The 26,439-nt window shown below is 53.7% G+C and overlaps 1 protein-coding gene across 7 annotated transcripts in view; it reads left to right on the plus strand.

Moving 5' to 3' along the window:
- Positions 1-2,088: 2,088 nt before the first annotated feature.
- Positions 2,089-26,439, plus strand: part of RBFOX3 (RNA binding fox-1 homolog 3) — a 448,026-nt gene continuing 423,675 nt past the window's right edge. For 2 of the 7 annotated variants that reach the window (XM_067716012.1, XM_067716020.1), the window contains exon 1: positions 2,091-2,427. The gene's annotated coding sequence lies outside the window, so the exon portion shown is untranslated. Of the gene's footprint in view, positions 2,428-2,877; positions 2,900-26,439 lie in introns of those variants that run through there. The other 5 variants (XM_067716017.1, XM_067716016.1, XM_067716018.1 and 2 more) reach the window with 5 other exon arrangements.

Consider the following 26,439-nt stretch of genomic DNA (forward strand, 5'->3'; position numbering starts at 1 on the left):
CGAGGATATACAGATTGGTCCTGACCCCCTTTTCTGGCCAGATCCCCATTCCACGGCAGCTGGTGCTGGAAGGGCAAATTCCATGGGGCTTGTAACGAGGCTAACCTTGCCAGGGCCTGTCCCTGACAGGGATTCTGATGTGCAGGTCCTGTGGCTGATCCTGCCACAGATGCCAACTTCAATTCACAGGCTCAGGTGTCTGAGCAGACCTACTGCATGCTGAGTGCTGGCTGGGTCTGGTGGAGCTTGGGAACAAGATTTGGTGCTGTCTTCAGAGAGCTCTCCTGGAAGCAAAAGACCTGCCTATAGGGATGACGAGGAGTGGGTGGGCCCAGCCATGAGTTGGAGGCCTGGACCATCTGACAGCAGAGGATGGAGAGAGCCAATTAGGTCTTTTGAGCAGGGATGTGCCGTTTCAAATACGGGGGCTGGGGAAAGTTCAATCAACCAAGCAGCTGCCTTGCTGGTAGACAAGGCATTTATCCAGTGTTTAGCTGTAGGGCCAAGAAGCTAACTCGAAATTGTATAGCATGACTCCCACTGACCAAGAAAGATCAATGACCCAGACAGGCCAAAGGGCCAGAAATTAAAAGCGTTAAGCTCGTAAGCGGACAGTAGCCACTTGTCGTGGATACTGTCTGTCCTTGCTCTGCAGGGAAGGCAGCCAGCAGTGCAGAGCTCTAGGCACGTAGGAACTGAGTTTACGTCCCTCCCTTCACTGTCTCTGAATCCTCCAGGCCCCTAACAAACCCCAGATTCCATGACATGCTTTTTGCCTCACACAGAAAAGCAGGACAGTCAGGTATAAGGAGGAATCTGTTCCAGAAGCAGCATCGAGAAGTAAAAGCAACCTGGCACAGGTTTTTCATTTGCTTTTAGGTTGAGAATGTCTTTGAGGGTGCAGCTCACTTCCATCCCTGCTCTTACCCTCCTCAGTGGTGCTCCAGGCACTGCATCCGCCTGTCTTTTGCATAGAAACAGGAGCAAGTCCCTGCCCAATCCTGTGGTTCTGTTTGGGACAGTCAAGGCCCTCCTGCCTGTCTTTGGTGTGACCTCACAGCTCTCCATGGGTATCATCCTGCCAGCCCAGACGGTCCCCATTCCACTGGACCTTAGCCTCCACTTTCCTTTTGCTCCCCCTCCCTCTCTATCCCAATGATAGACACCGTCTCAGACCCTACATCAGGGTCCCTTCCCCTAGGGTTGGGCAGTTGGGAGTGGGGACAGGGAATGCCTGCTTTTCTGATTTTAGGCAAATCCTTAGCTGACCTCCTACAATGACAGCCCCTCTTCCCCAGCCAAGGTGGAAATGTTTGAATTGGTTTGGTTGGTCAGTCTGGACAAACACCCCAATGGTGACTCTGTGTGGCTGGTCACTCACTCTCGGATTCCTGGGAAGGCAAGACACCGAATTTCAAGCCCCAGTAAGGGGTGGGGTGTGTGTGTGTGTGTGTGTGTGTGTGTGTGTGTGTGTGTGTGTGTGTGTCAAACTGGAAGAGGAGGTCAGGCAGTGCAGACCGGCGGCAGAGGTTGGGGGGCATTCACCTCCGCTGACCGAGTCCTATTTATGGGGATCCCCAGTGTTGTCCTTTCTGGGCCAGGGCCAGGGTGGCAGGAGGGTAAGGGTCCTGATTGGGGCTGCCCGGCCTCAGGATCGCCGGAGGGAGGGAGGGGAGACGGGGACCGGGACCGGAGGGCGGCGCTCGCGGGAAACCGGGCAGCTCTGGGGGTCCTCCGCGCCTCGCCCACCTCTCTCGTGCAGGCTCTCCTGGCCCGCGTTTCGGGCCGCAAGGGTGCGTCCGGCCTGCGCTGTCTCCGCCGCGGCCCTCCCCGCCCCGCCGCCCTTCCCGGTCGAGCGGCTGCCCGAGCCCCCTCCCTCACCGCGCGCTGCCGCGCTCCGCCCGGGCAGCCGCCGCCGCCGCGTGTTCCTGCTGTCTCCTCTCTCCAGCCGAGCGAGCGAGAGGGGCCGGGGAGAGAGAAAGGGGGAGGAGAGAGGCGAGAGGGAGAGAGAGCGGGAGAGAGAGAGAGGGAGAGAGAGAGGAAGAGAGAGGGAGAGAGAGAGGGGGAGAGAGAGAGAGAGAGAGAGAGAGAGAGAGAGAGAGGAGAGAGGGAGAGGGAGAGAGAGAGGAAGAGAGAGAGAGAGAGAGAGAAGGCGGCGAGGGAAGAGCGAGTGAGGAGCTAGCTGCGGGGCTGCTCCGGAGCCGGCGGAGCCTCCTCGGACAGCGGCCCCGGCCCCGGCCCCCAGCCGCTCGCGTGGTCAGAGGAGACGCGATCGCAGCCGCCGCCGAGCCAGGCCCCGTGCGCTCCTCGCCGCCGGCTCGCCGGTGCCCGCGCGGCCCCGGGACGCCGCTGCCAGCTCGGCGGCCGGGATGCAGCCGGGGCATGGCCGCTGGGCCCCTGTCACCTGCCGCGGGGAGCGCTGAGCCCGTGAGTAGCTGGGTCCTCGCCGCCAGCGCTTCGCCCTGCGGCGGTCATTACATTCGTGTTGAGCGGGGTGGGGGTGGGCACGTCCCAGGGAGGGGCGCACAGGACCCCGCAGGGGGAGGCGGGGCTGGCGGGGGCGCGGGGCTGCAGAGCGCGGCCAGGGACCGACCCGAGGACGCGCGGGGAGGGGTGGCGCCCTCGAGGTCGGGGCTGTCCGTGTCCCTCCTGGGCTCGGGTCGGGGCACGTGGTCCAGCCTACGGCCGGAGGGGCGGTTTTGTGAATGGGAAGGCTCCGGGGTCGGCTCCATGGAGACGCCGGGGAGTCCCGCGCACTGCTTGGCGGCGGCGGCGGCGGTGGTGGCGGCGGCGGCGGCACAATGCCCGGCGCGGGGAACTCCCTGGCGGGGGGAGGCCGAGCGCGAGGAGATCCCGGCCCTGCGGGGTGCGTCCGGGTACGCGGTTGGAGCTCGCGCAGGTGGGAGTGGGGGGACGGTCAGCGATCTCCACGGGATGCATGCGCTTCCCGCTAGGCACCCAGTCCCCGGGACCCCTGCCTGGGTCCTCGAGGAGAATGGTTCACTAGAGGAGTTGATGACCCAAAGGAGTTTTGGGGAGGAAGGGTCTCCCACGGTCTTCTAGAGAGGCCCCGGGCCCTCAGCGCAGCGCTGTGCGCGAGTGTAAAGCGGCAGGGGTCGAGCCGCGCGCAGGGCCCAACAGGGGGCGGACTGAGGGCGCTCCCCGCAAAGTCTCGGGAGCTGCATTAGGGAGGCTCGGGCGTGAACCCAGGCTGCTTCTCCGAGTCTCGGCCGCCCCCAGGGACCGGCGCAGCGCGGCTGGGGAAGCTGGCGCCAAGGCGGCTGGGCACACCCGGCCCAAACTTTCTGCCCCGGAGGCCCCAGAGGCCCCGGAGGCGGCGAGACTCGCCGGGGGGCGTCCGGGGGTCGCCCCCTCGGGAGGGCTGTCTCTCGAGGAACCTAGGGGTGACACGAGGCCGTAGGTCGCAGCCTCCCTCGGTGCGGAGCCTCCCCAGGCGTGCATCCCCGCAGTGCCCCGCATCCCCGCAGGGGGCCCTCTTACAGTACGCGCGGGGACGAGGATGCGGCCCCGGGCGTGGAGGGACAAGGGGACCCCATCCCATTCCAGAGCGGCGCCAGGATGCGGGGTCTTACGTGGGGCAGGAGGGATGTTCCTTGGAGTCCAGGACTGCAGCCCCGCCAGCGGCACGGGGTCCAGGGGGATGAGGAGAAACTCCTTCCTGGCGAAGCTCTCCAGCTTTGGGGAGGGACTAGATTTATTTTTTAATGGTCACTTTAAAAAGAACACCCGCGGTTCTGCTCATGCTGACGCATGAGACATCCCGCGGTGGAAGAAAAGGACAGGGACGGAGGGACCCAGCCCTCCACCCCAGCTGGAGGTGAAGTCGCTTTTCCGGCGCGCCCGGCGGCTAATTTCCTGCTGAAACACCCGCTCGGCGCTGGGACGCCCTGGGCGCACACCAGGAAGCCCAGGGCACTTAGCACCGAGCAGGTACGAAGCTAATAGAGTGGGGTCGCCCGTATGAGGTCTTTAAGGCAGAAACCGGCTTTGGTTTTACTGGTCTGCAAATAATAAAAGTATAAACACTGCGACAGAACCTGTTCATTAAGTGTGCATCGCGGAATTGGGCGGATGTCTTAATTAGGCTGCGTTGTTAACGGGGATATTACACCAATTAAAACCAGACCCTCCAGGTGAGCGAAAATTGTGAAGGGAGAGAGGGAGAAAAGTTGCAGTGAAAGCGCCGCCTGATGAAAGCGGCATGCGGGCAGGTGTGGGCCTCCCTCAGACCGCAAGAGCGCTGGCACCGGGGGGTTTTGGGGGGCGGCAGAAGGGGGCGGCCGGGCGCCTTCTGAGAGCCAGCCTGGCGGGCCCCCTCGGTCCCTGCCTCCACTTTCGGGCTCAGAGCTCCCCTCTGCGCTGAGGATGGAGGCCTTGACCCTCCCCCGAGATTGGAGGCCTCCCTGAATGGGCATGGGGCTCGGGGGTCGCTGGCACACTCCTGAAAGCAACGTTTAACCCCTCATTTCCCAACTGGGAGCTTCTGAGAGGGTAGAGCAGAGAGTGAGGAGAAAACTGGAGAGTGAGGTGGGAAACTCTGAGGGGTTAGGGAGCAGAGGCAGAGCTGAGTGGTGGTACACTGGGCCTGGTGAGACAGCTGCCAGCGAAGGGGAGGGTTTGCCAGGGGCATGTGGGCTGTTTGTCTTGGAGCTGCTGGGGTTTTCTGGCACAAGTTGCCTATTTCCAAGAGCAATTCCCTCCTCCATTAAAAGAGGACTTGAATGATTGCTCTGATTCCCCCCTCCAGGGACCTGAGCTTTAGAGAGACCTGTGTCCACACTTGGGCCTCGGGTAGCCTCAGGTCACCTGGAGAAGCTGGAGTCCAGGAAAGTCCCTGCAGGCCAGGCTCTGACTATGCTGGGCCTTCACTGCAAATGCCTCTGGTCCAGTGCCCTGGGATAGGAGTTGCAGCTGATCCGGGTGTATTCATGGCCCTTCCGCAGGGACCAGAGGCTGGGCTGGAGGGAAGGCTGCGTCCTGGTAGGCCCCCTGCCACAGGGGGTGCAGCTGGCGGCAGCACCAAAGACAGGGCCAGGGCGCGCAGCCTGCCCTGGCCCACTCTCGCCTTTGACATTGTCCTGGGGCCGCTGGGGGCGCTGCTGTGGCTCACCTCACCCTGCTGGGGGGAAGGGTTAGCCCGAGGCCAGCAAAGAGGCAGATTTAAGAAGGAGGCAGGTGGGAGGACTCCTGGGTACTATTCCAGAGTGGACCTTATGTTATGTTCCTGCCACTTACTAAACTTTGAGCATTACCAATGGCTCAAAGAAATAGCATCAGAGAAATGGAGAGAAATTATGGAGTTCTTTAGTATTGGGGAATGAACTAGGCCTGGTATTGGCCATAGAAAATGCCATCCCTGGTTCTGGATCCTTGCCAGCCTGGTCCAGCTTGGGTGCTGCCTCTACCCTACAGTCTTCTTTACAGTATCCCCCCACCCCCATTCAACCATGGTCCGAGACCCCTTCGTTCTGTGATGTGTAGAAGTTGGAGGCACCTTGCTCCTAAGGGCAGCGATGCTGGTTGATTTATCCCCACCTCCTCCTGTACACGCAGTGTTATTTGATGCATGCTTGTGGAATTAGGAGTGAAGGAATGTACAAGTGAAGGGAGCTGCTATCCCACCCAGAAGTGTCAGAATGGTGGTGTGTTTGTGGGGGGCAGTATAAGGGGCCTGGAGGAGTCACGCAGGGGGAAACATCTCAGTGAGCATGGAGCAACAGTGAACATGAAATTGAAATGTTATTTTTCAGCGGTTGTAGTGTGGGGTTTACCTCCTCCAGCCCATCCGTGTGCCTGCAGTTTTTGGTTGGTTGTCTCTCTGTGTTTATTTCCACACTCCTGCTTGATAGTTTGTTATAAAGACAAATGGAACCTGACTCGCAGCTGACATTTGGTGAGGAATTTTTTGTTTTTAAACAAGTGAAGGGGAAAAACCATCCTGAAACTTCCTCCCTTGAGCAGAGATGCTATGCTCCTCCGTGGGCACCTGTCTTTCCCTAAATCCCCACCTGCAGCAGGCCTTTCTTCTGCACGAGATACTGGCTTTATAAACACATCCCATTTGCACCTGCATCTTTTTGATTAGCTGCAATATCTCCCCACATTCTTTTATAAAGCAGCACTTATTTTCACAGGTTCGTGAAACATTCAGACAGCCTAAACATCTTATTTTTTGCTGCCTCTCTGAAGTAGGTTTTCTCTCCGAGCCATCACTGTCTCCTTTTTATTTATAACATTCTGGTTCCATCTCTCTCTCTCTCTCTCTCTCTCTCTCTCACTGTCTGTCTGTGTGTGTGTCTCTCTCCTCCCCTTTCATGTCTTTTTTTCTCCCTATACTTTCTGAGTGGTATGGACACTTGGTATGTGACTTTCTCTTTGAATTACATATGAGAGTTGAGGACAGCTCTCATCTACTAGTTGGATGGGTAGTAATTGAGTACACAATGAGGTCTTTTTTTTTTGTGGAGGATTACAGACAGAAAAATGAGTATCCTTGCTTAAAGAAATACCTTGTGGCAGACTGGTTTGATTTATAAAATGCATGTTTTTAAGTGCAATGCACTTAGTAAATTAGTTTGCTGTCGCAGTTTCTCCAACACATGAGCTGACACCAAAACATGCCTTAGAAGGTGACTTGAGATAATAAAGAGCATAAAAATCTGTTACTTCATTTGAAAGTGTTTCCTTTAGTAGCTTGGGGAAAGCTCACAGTATATGAATTGCATTTTGGAAAGTGTTGCCAGAGTCCAGGTGAAGCAGAACTGAACGCTCTGGCTCAGGAGCCAGGGGAGCCACGTGAGCATTGGCCAGCCAGCAGGGCCCTCGGGGCCTGGGAAAGGACTGCCAATTTCATTTTAAATTCTGGGGCCTAAAGATACCCTCACTGTGTGACAGGGACCTCTCCTCTGGATCTAGTCTCTACCTATTCTGTGTAGCTCTGGGCTGGGTCCTACTAATTCCACCCGGGAAGTGGGTTGTAACTCGTTGGCATCAGTTTGTGTTGGATGGGGTGGGGTCTTCAGAGTCTGTGGTTTCCTCTGAGGACCTAGAACAAAGCAGTCCTAGTTGCAAGTTTTTTGGAAGGCTTAATTTGTTTAAAGTCAGAGTGAATTTCCAGCAGAAAAAAGAAGGAGGGAGAGTATACATATTTTGAGCAGAATTTTACCACGGATTGCTTTGGTTAATGGCTGTCCCGAGAGATTCCTCCCAAGATTCTAGAAGAGCAGAGGCATGCGTGAAGAACTGCCCTGTATCTAGCCATGCCAGCTCCCTCTCAGACCTACTCTTGGTCATCAACTCTGTGTGCCAGGTCTCAGCTGATGCTCAGGGAAGTGGGCCAACCCTTCTGGTCTCTCATAGCCCTGGGCTGTGGCTGGAAACCAGGATGAGAGGCAGGTGGTCATGTATGTCTCTTTTGGCCCTTCAAGAAAACAGTCCTACTTGCGGGTGAGGAAACTGCCTGGGGACAGACACTTGCTACCAGCCGGACCCTGCACAGTTTCATCAAGTTCCTTTTGGAGGGCCAGGTGAAATTGTAACACGTGTTTTTTGTATGGAAGAGAAGAGACTCCCATGTGCCTCTATTTCTCCCAGGCATCTTGTCTTATGTCAAAAAAAAATATCTCCCTCCGCCAAATCAAACAAGCAAAAAAGTAACCCAAGCCCACCAAAAAGATCCTCTGTCACAGGGCTGCCATTACAGCTGCGCTGGCATGCACTGCAGAAACCTAGGGACCATTCAGAGCTCTATCTGGGAATAGGTAGAACGTTGCAGCTCTGCTCATCAGTTCTCCTTGTCTGTGACACCAAATGAAACTGAGGGATGGTGATGGCAGGAAAGGTGGCCTTCCAGAGTCTGGGTACTTCCCCTGCACCCTTGAAATTTGCGTCTTTGGGCACCAGGCTGGGCGTCACATCTCAGGGTGGTTTTCTTTTAGGCAAGGATAATGAGAACACAGAGAAGCACATTGTTCTCAGCAATGAAGACTTTTTATGTAAAAATGGGAAGCTCCTTTGAAGCCAAAGAACATAAAGTTTACTTGTATTAAAAAGGTGGGTATAACTTGGAGAAAGATTTAGAGGCACAAACACCTAGGCACATTTAGGAATAATTTCTCACTAAACTTTGACAGTTCAAATCCTTCCTGAATCTAAATGAGAGGTTTCTCTACAGGATTAAAAAGAAAATAGTTCCTAATTTTTCTGGAACTTTTAAGGATTGGGTGCAGGGCAATGCTCCAGGGTCTGTACATAAGAGCCTCTGGGCCCCCTGAAATCAAATCTCCTGCTGGTGACTTCTCCCCCACGCCCACACCTCTTTCTTTTGGCAATAGCAAGCAGGGCTTTTTAACCTTCTGTTTTCATCAAGAGGTGTTAAGATGAATTTTTACTACTTCAGTGAAATCACCGCACACACCGTGGTTTCCCTATGTTTCCCATCACCTTGAGATCTTAGAAGAAAAAGGAAAATCAGAATGATGCTTCAGGCTGGGTCTGCACACAGTTTCCTGTTGGGCCCCACCCTTTCCTGACTTGCCCTCCCATCCTCTCTTCTCCGTGGAGGTCTAGTGTGAATCTTCACTCAGTTAGTTTCCTTGTTAACGGGTGCTGGCTTCCCTGAGATTGTACATCGTGGCCGTTCCTCCTGTCAGCTGATTCTTGTAAGAACCAGCCTTCACCCCTGGGACACACACATTTAGATGCACATTTAAATGGAATGTAACTTCTGGACAAAGCTGTGAGCTGATTACCTTACTCGAGACCCCAAGCCCATTAGGGGAGCAGGGAGCAGTTCTGGCACATGCCTGAGATACAGAGGGAGTCTGTGTGCAGGGGACGTGAGGTGTGAGGCCAGGCTCTGACTTCCTGAGTGGTGGGGCTGACTGCAGCATGCAGTGGGGGAGGGCACACAGATTTCCCAACCCTGTGGCCTGCGGGCAAGCTCTTGAACTCTCGTTTACTCAGCTGCGAAGAGGGCGATACACACATGTAAAGGAGCTGGCACATAGTAGGCGCACAGCAACTGGTGGTGAGCATGAACCTTCCTCGGTGTCATCTGCCTGGTGGAGGAATGAGCATCTCGTCAGAGTTAAGGAAATGGATTCTGCACTGTTTCCTGTGGCCACAAGGAGATGATGCTGTTTTAAAATGGTTCCAGATAGAGTCGCAGGTGCCAAGATGGAAACAAGTCTCAGCATTTCTGTATAGGTGAGGAGGTCCTTACTTGCTCGGGGGCCTAGGAGGGCCCCCAGGAGGAACCTGGAAGCTCATGTTCTCAGGAACACCACGGCCAGGCAGAAAGATGTGAGTGAGGTCCTGTCTGTGGGGCTGTGGACCCAGGGGTCGCCTTGTCCAGGACATCTGGAGAGTGGAGGGGCTTCTGCCTGCTCGTGGTGTGCCCCATTGATGCGCCATCACGCCCTCCCCATGCCTCCACTCCTGGCAGAATGTCAAAGGACACAGAAGGAGGGGGGAGTGCTGGGCACTTTGCTTTTGCAGGAGTGGCTTTGGATTCTAAGAGGTCGGGGCCCTAGGTCAGTGCCAGCTGGATTTTCCATGAGGAGGAGGAAGAGAAGAATCGTGACGTCCCCTCTCCTCCCAGACTCCTCTGAACCTGTAGATCGCCACCGTGGCACTTTCAGACTCAGTGGTTCTATCCCACCCCTGCCTTCAGCAGGGAGATGTTTTTGGTTCTCAGGGCTCAATGTGTGACAAACCGAAACCCAGTTTTGCAAAACCCATTAGAAATAAACATAAAGTGTGCATGCCTTTCTGGAATATTGACTCTCCGTCATTGAAGGGACCACTGTGATGCCATTAGGCACAGCTGGGGCCCCCGCTGCAGGGACAGGCGAAGTGGAACTAGGGCCCAAGGGCCTTCTTACCCAGGCTTCTCACAGACCTGGGGTGGGGGCCGTGATTCACCGACTTCTCCGCTGTGTCCCCCAGGCTGCTTGTAATGGGACTGATAGTGCCTGCTGCCTACCTCTTAGGGGTGCTGTCTATGAGTACATTAGTCAACTATTTTGAAATGTTCGCAGAAAAGAGAAGTGCTGGAGGAATTTAAGATGAGAATTATTGTTTTCAGTGGTGTAATATTATAATCAACACTCCTAGACAGCCAACGCTGTATTGAGTATTATCATACCAGAAGTCTTTTTGATATGTTGTCAGCTGTGAACCTTTAACTGACGACCAAAGGGAGGGATACAGAAGCCAGAGGATAACCTTTGTTTGATGGGGGACCCCACTGCCCTTATCCTAACCTCGAAAGCCCTGAGATTGGTGTCTGGGACAATTTTACAACAGGACAAAAGGCAGCTTACCAGCATGTCCTTTTTTTTTTCTCATAGATCTCTCCTAGGACAGTTGAGAAGAATGCACACAGAATCTGCATTCTTTTGACCCTTCCAGCACCCCTTGGCCATGACTGGGCTCTCTCTCCAAGGTTGCCTTTGTGTTGGAAAATAAGTGTCCAGCTGTATCCATGCATTGACAGTATTGCAGTGATTAGCACTTGCAGTCCTGACTTGTCTGTACTTAAGCTTGTAAAATGAATGGTGCATGGGTGCTTTCCCCCATGTAGATGGAAATCCCATTTCAGAAGTTGCACTGTCTGGACAGAACAGATGGGCAAAACCAAAACCAGGTCATAGATATCAGTGCTGACATGTTAAAGTGCAGCTCGCAGTCCTGCCCCTCCCCACAAGGACGTTATTCTTTCCTTGTCAGAAGTCACAACGGAGACTGACTTAGGGAGAGCTAAGCCATCTGCCCCCCTTCCCGTCATGGACACAATAGTATGTTTTGCTTAGATCCTAAGAAGAAAACTCACAAGACCAGACTTGGAAAACTTCCGCCCCCAAGGATAATTTTTCAGAAAGTAATGAACGCTAGAAAATGAGGGCTATAAAGGAAGTCTTTAGGTAATCATAACTATAATGTTCACCACTTTGAAATGCATTAATATAGACTAAAATTACAGAAAATATTAAGTCTTTTGGAGGGGAAAGGAGGCCTGCTTTGGAGCCTGAGGCTGACTTTCTATGTGCCTGTGGCCTACCCCCCACCATCTCTTACAGAGAGGTCCCTGTGCCCCCAGCCGGGACCAGTCACACACAGTGAGGGTTGGATGGAGGATAGTATTTCCTCCCCAGTGGGTTCCTTTCAGGGCTGTGCTGTTTTTCAGCAAAGCAAGGGAATGCTGAGACTCCCCCGGGGTCTGGCCCACTTCATATGAGTCAGGCTGCTTGAGAGCTGGGCCCAGTGAGGCAGGTGTGTAGACACTGGCCCGGGAGGGTGTAGCCCAGGGCACCCTGTGCACACTACCTTCCCGCCGCCTCCCCTTTAAGCTGCAGTGAGGACTCCTCTGCAGTGCCCCGGGTTAGGAGCAGACTGAGCACATGGCCATGCACCATCCCTCTATCCCCCTCCCTGAGCCCACCAGCCTCTTTCTCCTGCTTCTGCTCCCGCTTTCCCACTCCCCTCTTCCACCTTCAAAGCCAGCAGACTGCTCCAGGGGGATGCAAGCGAGGGGCTGGCAACGGCAGGTCAAGCAGTGCTGAGCTCTGAGCAGCTGGGAGGAAAGATTTACGGTTCCTCCCTGCCCTGCTGGATGGACAATTAAAGCCTTGCATGGCTGGAGGAGAGCATGTCGTTAAGAGGCAGGACGGTCAGAATAAATCAGTCACTTCCACTTAGATGGCCGAGCTAGGCTGCTTCCTGGGGCCTTTAGGGCGGGAGCCCCTTGGGTGTGGGTTTGAAGGCTCCAGAATGGACTGTTGAAGGATCTGACATACTCTGAGCTCCATCCGAGGCCAGGGCTGAAGACCCCAGGGTCTCCTCACAGATGGGGGATGTGCTGCAGGGTCTTCTGCAGAAGTTCTGAATAACACATCTGTGTGTTATCTCCTTAGTACCTGGCAGGCGAGAGAGCCACAAACTGGAATGTTTGTGGGTCAGAATGGTGGACCCTAACCTGCTAATAGAGTGTGCGTGCACATGGATATGTATGCGTGTGTGCACACGTGTGCATGTAGGCATGCGTGTGCATGATGTATGTGTGCATGCACATGTGTGTTGTGTGTGCTCATCTCCTGGACACGCGCAGGCTCCACTTGTGTCTCTAAACCCACACAACCCTCTGCCAGGCTGCCTGGGGCGGGTGTCTGAGCGACCATCGTCCCTCTTCATTTGTTCTGTGTCTGACTTCAGTGCCTTGGAGACTCTGGCAGTTTCCTCAAGGAAACTTTGTCTTTGTGGAAATGAGATGCCAAGCACTCCCCAGCCCTCCTACTGGCTAATTGATGATGTGATCCCGTGTGGGAGCCTTGTCATTCTTGGAAACGCTCTTTATTTCCTGCGTTTCCCCACCTCCTTCCCCATCCCCTCCCACCTCCCCACTGTGGTCTGCTTTCCCTGGTGGCAGTGGAGCCACTCCACGTGAGCTGCGGGCTGCGGCGTTAGGGGTATTCAGCCAGCCAGAACGCCAGGCCTTTCATTAACTCGGATACTACAATTATGTGCGCTGAAAGGCTGAAAGGGCCATTTAGGATTTTTCTGCTTTAAAAAAAAAATATTCCTTTTTTCACAGCCATCTGCCCAGCCCTTTGGCGCCACAGCTGTGACATGGAACAGTGCGTGGCCCTCAAGCGCTCCTCGACACTCCTGACTCCGACCCTAATAGATGCGTTGGCACAGTGGGCAGCAGGGTAGGCGGGGCCCCACCATTGTTCTGCCCGGAGGTGCTTTGCAGACAATCGGGGCATCGGGCCTGGAGGAGTGTGCTTCCTGCCATGGTGACTTAACTGGCTGGCACAGCCAGGGCCACTGAACCAATGGCTATGTGTGTGGCGTGTGTGCCCCGTCAACACGTGAGCATGTCCCTCAGCATTGAGAGCCTGTTCCTGCTGCCTTCACGGAAAAGGGTCAGTGTCAGGGGTGCGGGCTCCCATTTGCCTCCGTGGAGGCCATCCTGGGCAATTCCGAGTTTAGGTGGGATGTTGTTTTGTTGGGGGAAATGTAGTTTACACGACTCATGGTGGCTCTTTGTGCATGCATGTGTGTGAGTGTGTGCACAGCTCTGCATGTAGAGATTAGGTTCTTGTAGGGGAGTCACCTGACCCTCTCCCTAAAATTGGGAGATGTGTGAATGGTGTCGTGGGACTTGGTTGTGATCCCCAGGGGTATGGATTGACAGTCTCAGGACTCCTGAAGAGGGGGAGGCCATGGAGACACGTGTGGAGGTGCACTGACTCAAGGTCACCCCCACGCAGAACAGCCACCCAAGGACAAGAACCTGGATATGTGACAGTGGTGCTTGGACGAGATGCGCCGCCCCATTTGAAGGTAATTAGAAGTCTGGAGGCAGCCGCTACTTTGGATGCTGTACCTGAAAAACTCATAAAAGTGTTATTCAGGGACCTTGTTATCTTAAAAAAGAAGGAAAGAACCCAAGCACCAAATAACAACCAGCAACTCACAAACTTATTTTTTTTAAACTTCCCTGAAGTTGCCATGGAGTACCCGCATGCGTGGTTCCTGGCTCTTTTGCTGTAAGTGTAGTGGCTCGGAGCAGGCATTAAACCCTTGGTGCAGGGCCTCCACGGTGTGTCCACCCATCTGAGGAGCCTGTCTGTGCTCCGGCATGGCGGGAAAGAGCTACTGTAGAGATTTTGCAGGACCATAGAATATAATATTCTAATGTAGCACTTCTGAGATACTGGAGACAGAATTTGTCTCCCACGCTAAAATAATTATAGCCGGGAGAACAGAGAAGACATCATTCCAGGTCCTTAACAGTGAGGGGTGTGTGTGTGTGTGTGTGTGTGTGTGTGTGTGTGTGTGTGTGTGTGCACGCGCGCACATGCCTTATTCCCTGGCTGCTTCAAGGAGCACTTACCTGTACCTGGCTATACGTGTAAGGACAGCACAACCTGCGGAGCCCCTACACCTGTCGGCTGCAGAGCATGTGCCCAGGCCATGCTATGGGATATGAGTTTCTGCGGGGGGCCTTGGGGGAGAAAGAAGCCAGACCGAGATTCCTCCTGGCCAGACTTCTTTCTAGTCAGAGAGCGGAGCCCTCGGAACAGGTAGAGGCGCATTCTCCTATCTGCTGGGCTCCGAAGGGAGCCCCCAGGGTACCCGTGGTCCAAGCTCTGCCTTTGTTGCTAAAACATCAGCTAAAAAGTGAAGAGACCAGGCTGCGGGCCACCAACTGCCTTGTCACCACCTGCCGTGGGGTCCGGCTACTTTTCTCGCATGGGTGTCTGGCTATTTTTGTGTTGGGGGCCTTGAGGCCTCAGTGACTTGTGGGGTGTCTGCTCCCTGCTTATTGCAGGGTGAAGCTGTTCTCTTTCCCCAGAAAGGCAGGAGCCAACTTGGGCCATGTGGGGGCACTCAGCAAGTGACGGTGGAGGCAGGGACTGACTCTGGGCAGTAAATTCCAGTTTTTGGGGACAGTAGTGACAGGTGAAGGCCTTAGTGCTGGACCATGTGGCCAAGGATGGACAGTGGGGACCCCAGAGGGCCCCCATTTTTGGCCAGAGCTCTGGTTTCCTTCCTTTGAGCCCCGCCGAGAGCAGAAAACCCGCTGCACCTCCATAGGAGGCCTATCTCTCCCCTTCTCCCACAGCTGGTCCTCGCTCATTCCCCAACTGGAGCCAACTCCCCAACTTCATGCCAGTCTCACTATTCCATGGATGGGGTGTGATCTCAGACTCTGGCATTGTGTTTTTGGCCAATTCATGAACCCCTGGTTTAAGGGCAGGTGTTTTCTTGAGGAACCAGGAGCCCTGGTGTCTCCTCATGACGTCCTCCTGTATGTGGAGTGGGCAGTGGGATGCTGAGGCTGGGGGTGACCTGCATTTCTCCTAGAGAATCTTGGGAGTAGTTGGCCAGTGGGTATGGGTAGATGGTGAAGACAAATGGGGAGGTCCTAGATCCTTCCACAAACCTGGGGCAGAGCTGCACCTGTGGCCGGATCTAAGGCGGGTGGGCATTTGGAACTTACTTGCACACCTCACACAAAGGACATGAGAAGCTGTCCTCGGAGGCCCCTCCTCATGGCTTCTTCCAGGCCTGACAGCACCCTGTCTTTCGCAGCACTTTCTGGGAGCGGTAATTAGCACTCCTAAGGAAGAATGAAAACTGATAGATAGATCCTTCTAGGTGTTTGCACACCCGTCTCCTGTATCAGAGTGTAAAGGCTTTGAAAGCAGGGACCCTGTTTTCCCCCAGCGCGTGTAGGCTGCTCCTGTACTCACTGTATGTTTTCAGTCACTGTTTGTGGGGGTTCTGACAGCTGGCTGGGGTGGGGTGGACGTGGGCCTTGTGTCTTGTTAGCCCTCCATCCTGGCTGGGCCGGCTGTGAGGGGCCTGGTGGGTTTCCGTGCCTTGGTCCTTTCTGTCGCTTGAACCCCTGCTGAGTCCTGGTGGTGGGAGGGTTTGCAGGAGGCCTGGGCTTCCTCCCAGGTGTGTTATGGGCACACTCTGTGTCCAGGGGCCTGGAGCGGGGGTGCTGCCAGAGGGACGAGGAACCCGCTGGTCCGTAGGAAAGCCATGTGGTTTCTGGCTCAGAGAAGAAGTGGGCCCAGCTTCTGCCCCTGGGGTTGGCAGCAGTGAGGTGGTGCCCTGTGAGCATGGTCGGGCTGTGCATCCAGCCATGCTAGCTTCCTTCCCTTCAGTGAACCTTGGACTGTGTGCCACTGTTTTCCCAGAACCAAGGTCAGCTGCCAAAGAGAGCAGAATGCCTCCAAAAGTGGGGGGCGGGTGTGTGTGACTCAGATGTGTCTTTGAGCCCCACTGTTTACTGGGCTTGGAGTGAGGAATAGATGAAAGGGAAGGAACGTTCCTAGGAAGGTGCTGGACTCTTCTAGAAGATGCCAGACTGTTCTGGAAGAGAGCCTGAGACTCCTTAGATGCGTGACTCTGGGCTGGCTGCATCCTGTGGAGTGCAATGTGGCCCATCTACTGGGGAGTCAGCTTGTGATTATTGATGCTAATGGAAAACAGAAGTGAAATGGATAATTCAAGATGGCAGACTAATCAATATTATTTATATTTAGCTTGTGGATGCACTGCATATTTCTCCGCTGGCAGATTGGCCTTCACAATTATATTTTGCAGAATCCAAGAATCTGCTGTCAGTGGGCCAAGGGCTGCCACCTTGCTGTCCTTCCAGGAGAGTTGTTGGAACACACGCACTCGAACCCCTCGTGACTTGGCCACCAGCACAGAGGAAAGTGCCAGGCCATCCTTACCAGTGCCTGCCCTCTCCCCACCTCTCAAAGGTCTCCCGCTGCTGACAGACCCCTGTAGTGGGGGATTGTTTAAAAAACGGTTAGAAAAAATGGTTTATTCAAATAGTGGGTTTTATGCAGCTGTTTTAGATGATGTGGAAGGAAATCCACAATACAGTATAATTGGAAAGGGAAGTCGGCAGAACAATCTGTGTACTTTAGTATGGAAACATACACATATATTGTCTTGTCTTCCTCTTATATTCTCAGGGCACACAGTAGGTGCTCAAGACACACTTGCTGGGTGAGTGGCTGGGGGCTCAGTTAGGGGCATGGGTCCCAGTGCGGGTGGATGGGCCTGCTCTAGGGGCGTGTGTGTCTGTGCCCTGTGACACGAGGAACGTCTCCCCTCTTCAGTGGAAGATGCACGACTCTCCTCTCCCCCACAACAGCACCTCAATCTGTGCACCAGTGCTCTTTGGCACCAAAGTTTAAAAAATGACCTTTGATTTCTAAGGTCCCTTACATTAGACCTTGATTTAAATTTTTATACTGAACAATTGGCTGAGCTGACACTGTCCTCCCAGAACACTGAAGTCACACAGACTCAGGATAGGACCAGGGACTAGGGGCGGGGAGGCTTGCTGGCTCTACAGGGCGCATCTTCTCTGTGCTCAGAGGCTGGGTGGCTGCAGGCCTGGGGTGGTCTGACTGTGTCTGTGCTTGTCCAGGGTTGTGGAGCCTGATTTATATACCCAACTGGGATGGAGGCTCTCAAGTTGACTTTTGGGGAGAGAAGAAAAACAGGGCTTGGAGGGGGCTGAATGATGGTGAGGAAAAGATGCTTCCAGAGAATGTCTCAAGATCTGGAGACAATGGTCTAGTTCCTTCTGCGTCTTTCCCACAGTCTGAGTGCTTCTGCAGGGCACTGCCCCACAGCTTTATAGGCAGAAACTTCTAGAATGAAGGCCTTGTTCCTGACTCACATCCTCAGTTTCAGAAAGCTCCGGCAGGTTTTAAGGAGCATCTTGCAACATCTTAGCCCTTAGCTCTAGGATTCTTCTACTTCCAGTGACAAGCGTAGAGGAAAGGGGAACAGCCTCTTACCTCCCTGGCAGTAGATGTTTAATAAACATTGAAAGAATGTGTGTGTGTGGGGGCTGTCCTTTTGTCCTGAAAATGCAGATTGACACTTCACTTTCCTCAGTAACATCTCTCCCTGCATATCCCCCTAAACCTTAAAACAACAAACTCAGAAAGAGGGAGGAAGGAGGGAGGAGGGAGAGTGTGTCGTTGACGGATTCCCCAGGTATCCTGATCCAGTGAGCCTCTTCTCCGAGCATGTTTTGCTTTCTGTCCTGGAGCCTGCTGGTCCCTTTCTTCTATTTCCTCTGCTGGCCCTCAGGACCAGAGCAGGCTGGCAGGAGAACACGTGCTGGGCCAGAGCAGATGACCTTCTCTCCAGGGCTGGGACCTGAACTTGTGCCCGGCGTGGCCATCGGGTTCTGTTGCTTCCCCTTCTCCCTCTGGTCATTTTAAAAACCAAGACACAAAAAGAAAACTAACATTGGTAGGAGACATGATCATATCACAGAGTTATCTAAAGCTATCAGGCCACTCTGGTTCCCAGAAATTAGATTATTTTAGAATTCCATCAAATTAAGGGAGGATTCTTCTCTCCAGTTCCTGTCTCCGTGCCCCTTCCTCTCGCTGCCCTTCTCTCTTCTCACCCACCCCTCCCTGCCAATGAAAGATTTTCTGGCGGTGTCAAGGCAATGTGACCTGGTTCTGTAATAAAGAGGAGGCTTATTAGAATTAAGGCCTAACAGCGTTAAAAAAGCAGTCTTTGCAAGATTGAGACCACAGGGGAATTGTAAATTCTCAGCAAAGGCCTCATTTAAGGATTGGAATAAAAACTTGACACGCATGTGCGGGTGTGCACACATGAAGGGATCCTCGAAAAACAAAAGAAGCTTAGTTAAAAGAAAAAAGAGCAAAGGGGAGGGGGGAAGGATCGGGGACAGGTGGGAAGGATGGTGGTGACTCTGTCCCTGGTGTGAGGCGGGGGGAACCTCCTGGGTGGCGTTGGCCTGCCCGGAGTGGACTGTCCTCCCGTGCAGGTCTCTCTGCACCCGTGCCTCTCCCGGAGTAGCTGCCCGCCCGCCTCTGTCACCTGAGGGTGGCATCAGCCAAAGGGAGCTGTGTGCTGCCTGTACCCCGTGTGTATCCATTCTAGACTGAGGGGCTGGGGTCCCTCCTCTCTCTGCCATTCCCCAAGCAGTCACGTGTCTTATCTGGCTGTTGCCGCGGTTTGGGCTCTGCTAGGGCAGGGCTGCGGGTGGTGGGGTGTGTCTGGCTCCCTCTGGGCAGCCATTTAAGCCTAAGGTGATGCTGTCAGTGGAGGAATAGTCTGGATACGCCAAGGCTGCAGGTACATTTACCTGCTGTCTTAGTCCTTCAGGGCTGCTCTCACAGAATAGCACAGACTGGGTGGCTTATAACAACACTCATGTGTTTCTCTCAGTTCTGGAGGTTGGAGTCTGAGATCAAGGCACTGGCAGATTCAGTGTCTGGTGAGGACCCGATTCCTGGTTCGTAGCCGGAGCCTTCTTGCTGTGTCCACACAAGTGGGAAGGGGCGAGGGAGCTCCCTGGGGTCTCTTTTATAAGGACACTAATCCCTCAGCACCTAATCACCTCCCAGAGGCCTTACCTCCTAATACCAACACATTGGGGGTTAGGATGTAACATATGAATTTGGAGGGGACACAAACACCTATCAAGGGTCACTTCTTGCAGTAACCAGTCTCATGGTGGGGATGCTTGAAAAGCTGGCCTTCGAGAGACAGGCTGGGGGGTGGAGGTGGGGGCACATGCTCCCTGGAAATAGACAACTGCCTTGGTTTTGGCCTGCGGGAGTGTGTGTCCCTTGGAGACCTCTGGGCTCACCCTCATTGTCTGCGGCTGTGGCCATGGCGGTCAGCTCCTGTGCATGCTGGCAGCTCTTGTCTTGGGCACCTGTGCTTCTCTGCCCCTGAGCTTTCTCTAGAGGGAAGAGGGCTCGCTCAGGCTGATAACAGGGGCAGCCCTCCACCAGGGTTGGTGGAAATTCCTCCTCAGCTTCCCTGCCTCCCCAGGGAGAGGGGCCAGTCTGTGTGTTTCCCCAGAGGATCCCCCATGGATCGAGCCCCAGCTGCCCACAGGGTGACTAGTTTGATGATACTATACAAATAAATAATAAACAAATTCACACACACACACACACACACACGGCTGTTCTTCCATCCCTGGCTCAGGCCCCCAGTCCTTCACTCCAGCTTCCTGGGATCACTCCCTAACAAGTAATCTGTACCCACACCCTGTCTCAGGCTGTATGTCAGGGGCTCCAAGCTGACCTAGCAACCTACAGGAAACATCCGTTCAGGAGGACGATGGGGTGGGATGTGGGATCTTTATAGGAACTGTGCTGCTTTATTACTTTGGGCTGCACCTGGCACACAGTAGGTGCTTAGTGAACATTTGTGGACTGATGAGTCTGGACATGGTGCCCTTACCTCTCTGGGTGGTGGAGCCTGGCTGGGAGTCTTCCTTTTGGTGCCATGATTGGTCATAGGAAGGTGTCCCCCACCCCTGGGAATTCCAGAAGTGCAAAGCGGTTGTGACAAAGACTCTGAGCTGCAAGCAGAGTACAGCCCCTGGTGCAGGTGGGCTCAGTCCAGCCTTGACTCACAAAGCCTCAACCTGGGGCTACCTGGCCCTGGGTGGACATGTTGCAATGGATGCCAGCACTTGGGACCCCAGGGCAGGTGCTCAGGGGTCCCTCTTGGTGCATCTCTTGTGACAGGACTCTTCATCCTCAGTCCTGGATCCGTGTCCCAGGACAGCGAGCTGGGGAAGTGGGTATAAGCAGGCCTGAGCTGAAAACACACCAGCTGAATTTTCTGGACAAGGGATAGCTCCCTCCTTCCAGGGCCCAGAAGTATCTTCAGAAGCTGTCACAGGCTTATTTTGTGTTCTGGGAAGTGGGACCCCCTGGGATTTCTGGCAAGTCAGTCCCAGTCTTGAGCCCCTCTCCTCTTAAGAGGTTCATTGAAGATTTCTCTGAGGTTTGGGTGGGGTCCATGCTAGTCCTCTTCCTTGACATGGGTCACAGTGAGAAGGTTTCTCCCAGGGCTGCAGGGATGTCCCTGTGTACCCCTGCCCCTTCCCCTGAGAAAAAGAATACCAGGGAATGGAGGTGGAACCTCCAGGTGAGACAGGAGGACAGGTCTCATTACCTGCTTCACTGACAGGGAGAGGTGGCCAGAATGACCTTCATCAGTATCCCTGACCTTCAACTTTCTTTCCTAGGGGGAGCCATCTCTTTCCCCAAGGTCCAGATGAGATAGACTTCTTTAGACCAAGGTTCTAGCCCCAAAGGGCCACCAAGGAAGGCAATTTGCATTTCAGGCCACGAAAAAAGATCCGAGGGGTTTGGGAAGGAAATAATAGTCCCAAACTTGGCAACAAATAGAGTGCAATTTTTGGAAGCTTATCTGTGTGAAGAATGAGTTTTCAGCTCTGCAGGAATATTCATTTGCCTCTTAAACAAAGGGCAATTATATGCAATCCTTCTCTGCTTTTGTCGGCTTCCCAAGAAGGATCTGGAGTTGGTCCCTCCACCCTAGTACCCATCCTCTTAACATGATAGGACGAGAAAGTTTCAGAATGATTGTTCATAGTTTACAATGTCTTCGTGTGTGTCTGTCACCCACCGGGGCCTGTCACCTCTCTGGGGTCCTTATCCTGGGCAATGACAGATCAGGACAGTAAATGAGGAGTGTGTGTGGGGACAGTTCAGAGGGGAGGGGGATTAGAGAGGAAGGGGCAGGTTGGGGCAAAGGTGAGACAAATTGAGGTGAAGAGGAAGCAACCCCAAATGCACAGGTTTCTCTCTGGGGTTCCCACAGCCTTAGGAGCTGCTGTGCCCCCAACCCTCCAGGAAATGCATGAGGAGGGGAAGGGGAGAAGGGGGAGGGAGCCCAAGGCTTCTCTTTGTCCTCCTCCTTTTTTCTTTTCTTTTTTAATCCCAGGGCTTCATTCTCCAGAAGCTGTCATTTTACATAAACCTCTGACCAAGGCTCATCCATTCTCACTGCCAGAATCTCCATATCAAACACTGGAATACACTGTGGAACTGCCAGCCCTTCCCACCAGGCGATGGGGCTTTAGAGAGGCTGGAAGGACAGCCCACCTCCCCCCAGCCCCACCCCCGTGCAGGGGGATGCAGGACAGATTGAGCAGGGCATACAGCCGGCCTGTCCTTAGCACCTTCCTCAGTCCTCTTGGGGGGGCGGTCCTTGCTCCTTCCCGCCATCTCTGATAGGTGTGTGAGGCCCACCTGCCTCCCAGGGGACACACTGGGGGCAAGGGGGAGGAATGTGTCCCCCCACAAAGATATGTTGAAGTCCTAACCTCCAGTAAGTTTACCTCAAAATGTAACCTTATCTGAAAATAGGGTCTTTACAGGGTAATCAAGTTAAAATGAGGTCATTAGGGTGGGCCTATAGGCCCATGTCCACCTATAGGACTGGTGTCCTTATGAAAAGGGGAAATTCGGATGCAGACTTGCCCAGAGGGAAGACCTGTGAAGACAAAGGGAGAAGATGGCCATGTGACAGAAGGGATGCGTCTACCTGTCAAGGGACGCTGAGGGTTGCAGGCAACACGTGAAGCTAGGACAGAGGTCCGGGGTGGATGGATCCTCCCTCACAGCCTCCGAAGGAGTCAGCCTCGCACGTGCCTGCCTTGATCTTGGACTTCTCACCTCCAGACTGTGAGGGATCGATTCCTGTTGTCTTAAGCCACCCATGGTGTGGTCCTTTGATAGGGCTGCCCCAGGACACTCACCCAGTCACCTGGGAGGCATGTCCAAGCTCAGGACTGGGCTTCTGGGGCCGGCAGTCCTGGTAGACTCTTCACTTCTCTGGAAATGATGACGATATTGAGGGGTCGGGGTGGGGTGTAGCTTCCTAGACCAAATAGTAACCTGGCTTGCAGATTCCTTCCTAATGAGGGCTTGTCAATCAATCCATCAACTGTTATTTGTTTTCCTGCCTGGGGAAGGCCCTGTGCTGGGCATCTGGGGCAGCCTAAGGAGGACACTAAGCCACCCTTGCAAAGAAGTCAGTCTGAGCGGTGAGATGAAGCCCAGGAGGTCTTCTTGCATTGAGAGCTCCCAGGATGAGTAAACAATCAGTTGCCCAGTGGAAAAGAACGCATGTGAGAAAGTGCCCAGGGTGGGGCCGGGACGTTAAGGTTCAAAAGCATTTGTTTATGAACATTACAGTGGGCTCAAGAGCCAGATCTGGATGGCCCATCACCACCGCCCCCCAACCCTGGAAACTCCTACTCATGCTTTAAGACCGAACTCAAATGTCCCCTTCTCCCATGAAGTGGTCCTGCCCTGATTCCTCCAGGGGCTTCTTCATCTGTTCACCCATAGCCTCTCCCCTGCCTCCAAGTGGGACCTGGACTGGGGGGCCTATAGTTTCCTGGTGGCGTATCCTATTCTTCCTCTGGGTGCCCAGTCCCTTTCTATGGCTGCATTTCCCAAGGTCTGGTCCCTGGACCCCTTGCAACAGAAACACTGTGTTTCTTGAAAAATGCAGGTTCCCAGGCCAGACTCCACCTTTGGCCAACATAGTCAGTAGTAACCAGCTCCCCGGGAGATCCTGAAGGTTGCTGTGCGTTGAGACTGGAGTGTGGGGTTAGGTGGCATCCAGGCAGGCTTCTGAGGTGTTGCACTTGGCTGGTGCTTGTGGGAGAGGCTTTCAAGCTGGTCCTCTGCTTGGCTGGGCGACTTCTGCAGTCCTGGGCTGCGGGACCTGGTGGCAGCCCGCAGGTTGGTAGATGAGGGTAGTGTTCTCCTGGTCATGACATCGGGGTTACTTTTCTCTCCGTCCTGACCCCCTACTCCAGAGCAGAAGGATTGCACCATTATTGTGGTCGGAGCATCAGAGGGCTCTAAATTATGATTAAAACAGCAGAACCCCTGCAGATGCATCTTGTAAAGAACTGCAAGGTGGAGATTTTGGGGTCAGGCTGGTTCTGCACCCCTCACAAGAATGATACGAGGACCACACATGACAGAGTGTGTGCAGGGGCGTCACCTGTACAGTGACCCATCATGTCCCCATGTTCCCCTCTTCTCACACTGTCTCTTTTTTCTGGGGACTGGAGGGGGTCTTGCAGAGTTGGTGCACCAAAGGGTGGTGTTCTGGGTCTCTGTTCATCTTTCTGCCTTGCACACACCTGCCACATAATTTTTGGGGCTGGCTAGTTGTTGAGTTAATTTCAAATGGCCTTGCCAGGACCAGTTTCTCCATCTGCAGCAGCAAAAGGAAAAAAATTATTTTAAACCTCCAGCATGGAATTTTCCCAGTTATTTTAAATAAGTTTCAGTTATTTGTGCTTGGCATTCAGATAAGAATTACAGCCTTGCACAGATGCAAATTCAGAGTCATAAAAGGAATATTGACAGCAATTGCAACCACATCACCATCTTTCTTGCGATCAGATGCCCTGGCTGCCGTCAGAGGAAAATGTAGCATTTGAAAAGCTGTAAGAGAACACACTCTCCAACAAACAAAACAAGCCTCTCTGGAGAAACGCAGGAAAGGATGCTTCTGAGAACTCTGCTGGGACGTTCCAAACAGCTCCTTACGTTTCTGATTGAAAATATATTAAAAGAAAAATTTAAACCAAAGATCTCACCAAGTAAATCAATTATAAACCCTACCAGACTGAATTTAGCTGTGTGTCTCTGTTGGCTTCTGTCTAATACTGAGAAGCAGGACGAAGTTGTGGAGCATCTTCCTGCCTTTAGGGGGAAGAGTGTCAGGTACTGCTGTATAACAAACAAGCCCCCTAACTCAGAAGCTTGAAACAACAGTTGTTTCTTCTTGCTCATGAGTCTGTAGGTGAGCTGGTTACTTCTGTTAATCTGGGCCATGCTTGACTGGTCTTGGCTGGGCTCACTCATGGATCTGTGGCCATTTGGTGGGAGGGCTGGAGATTGACAGCACTTGAGGACTGGTTCCTGCTTCACATGGTTTTCCATCCTACAGAAGGCTAGCTCAGGCTGGGTTCCAAGGCAGGAAATGGAATTGAGCAAGGCCTGTTGAGAACCGGACCTGGAGCTGATTCACCACCACTTGCAGGACTTCTTTTGGCCCACATGTCAGGAGGCCAGCCCTGATCCCAGGGGTGAAGACATAGACCCCACTTCTTTGTGGGAGGAGCCTTAATGTCCCATTGCAAAGGGAGTGTTTCCGTGGAGGTGGAACAATCTGGGGCATTTTTGAAATCGGTCTACCCAAGGGGGAAGCATTGACACTGGGAGCCAATCCAGTCTTGAAGTCACGGCCTGGGCAATGGGAAGCCTGGTCTGTGGGCACTTGAGTTTGGCTGCGGGGTGGGGGGTGGTCAGTACTGCCAAGATGCATGGAGACGTAGTCAGTGGAGGGTCATGTCCAAGCTCAGCCACCTGGCCAGTCCTAGCTCCCTTCTCAGCCCTCCCATGAGCCTGTCCCAACATCAGCTCTCCTTTCTCAGGGCCTACTGTGCTCACTTGTCCATGTGTTCACCTCCTGGGCGTCTCCTCTCTGCTGGCCCTTTGCTGGTGGTTCCTGGTGCCTTGATCTTCTCTCTGTTGTCCCTGGGCTGGGCCTTCAGCCACCATGCAAGTCCTGACTGTCCTCCTGCCTGAACCCCCATCTCCCCGGGTTTGTTCAGGCGTCCTCTTCAGACTTGGCAGGTCCAAACATACAGGACTCCTCCCGAGCCTGGTCCTCTCTGTTTCAGCAGGTGGCACCTCTGTTCCCCTGCCCCCACTTGCACAAGCCAGGAGCCCGGGACTCCTCCTGTCATCTTCATCTCTCTCTCTAGTCCTGTTCACTTCTCTCCTTTCCCACAGACGCCACCTACTCTAGTCTTGACTGTGTCCATAGCCTCCCACCTGCCTGGACAGGCCTAGGCTGTAGAGTGGGGGAAGTAGATTGGGGGTGGTGGTGGCTAGAGCATCTTTGACAAATGCAGATCTGATCATACTGATCCACTGCTTAGAAAGCTTTAATGGCTTTAATGTTCTCAGGATAAACACAAAAATCCTGAGGGGCTTCTAGCTGACGTCAGCAGCCACCCTGGGGCCATCCTGCCTCCTGGTCTGTCAGTTCCTCAGACAGGCTATGCTCCTTGGAGCCTCAGGACCTTTGCACAGGCTTTCCTTCTGCTTGGCGTGCTCACTCTTCCTCTCCCCATTTACTTTGTCATTAATCCCAGCCTTGTCATTAATACCAATTAATCCCAACTCCCTTTACCTTGTCATTAATCCCATTAGTCTTCAGAGCTCAGTTTTTTAGTCACTTCTGTAAGGAAGCCTTCCTTGACTGCCCCCACCCAGAGGTTGCAGCTAGCTTTTCCTATTCCCCCTGCAGGTCTCCCTGTAGCTCTGACTACAACTGCAGTGCAATCAGTGTGGTGCACTGATATCCGTCTGCCTTCCGTAGGGCCAGGGGCCATTCAGTCTGAGTCATCTCTGTGTCTTCAGAATACGTCATGGTGCCTGCTCCTGAGAAGCCCAACAAATGGTTGAGATCAGTGGGTGAACACGTCAGTTATGACCACACACATCAGCTCATTGGGTCCTGAAAATAACCCAGTGAAATGGACATCCTTGGCCCTGCTTTACCGAGAAGAAACCAAGGCACAGGAGGCCAGGGTCATAGGCAGAGGAAGCGGGGTCGGAGCCACACTGCCTCAGTCCAGAGGGCGTCCCCTCCCTGCAGCATGCAGCGCTTAGTTCCTGTAGTTCCATTGTTTGGTTCCATTGTTTGGCCCCCGGACAGGGGCCCTTAGGAATGGGGTCTTGCCTGCCCCCTGCCTCGCCTAAAACGGCTTATCCATGGGAAGCCCTGCCTGGAGGTTGGGGCACAGCAGGCCATTCGGAGTTCCAGTGGTCCATGACTCTGGTTGAGGCAAGATTAAAGAATGACCACCCCTTCAGAAACCACATCTAGCCACATCCTATGTGGCAATCACACACTGGGAGCTGCTAGCAACTCAGGTCCCTACAGGAAGTGCATCTTGAGCTACATTTTATTGAGAAGAGAAAGATCTTGTCTGGCATCCCCAAGTCATTA

The sequence above is a fragment of the Pseudorca crassidens genome, chromosome 19 (assembly GCF_039906515.1).
Source record: "Pseudorca crassidens isolate mPseCra1 chromosome 19, mPseCra1.hap1, whole genome shotgun sequence".
In the NCBI taxonomy this organism is placed as follows: Eukaryota; Metazoa; Chordata; class Mammalia; order Artiodactyla; family Delphinidae; genus Pseudorca; species Pseudorca crassidens.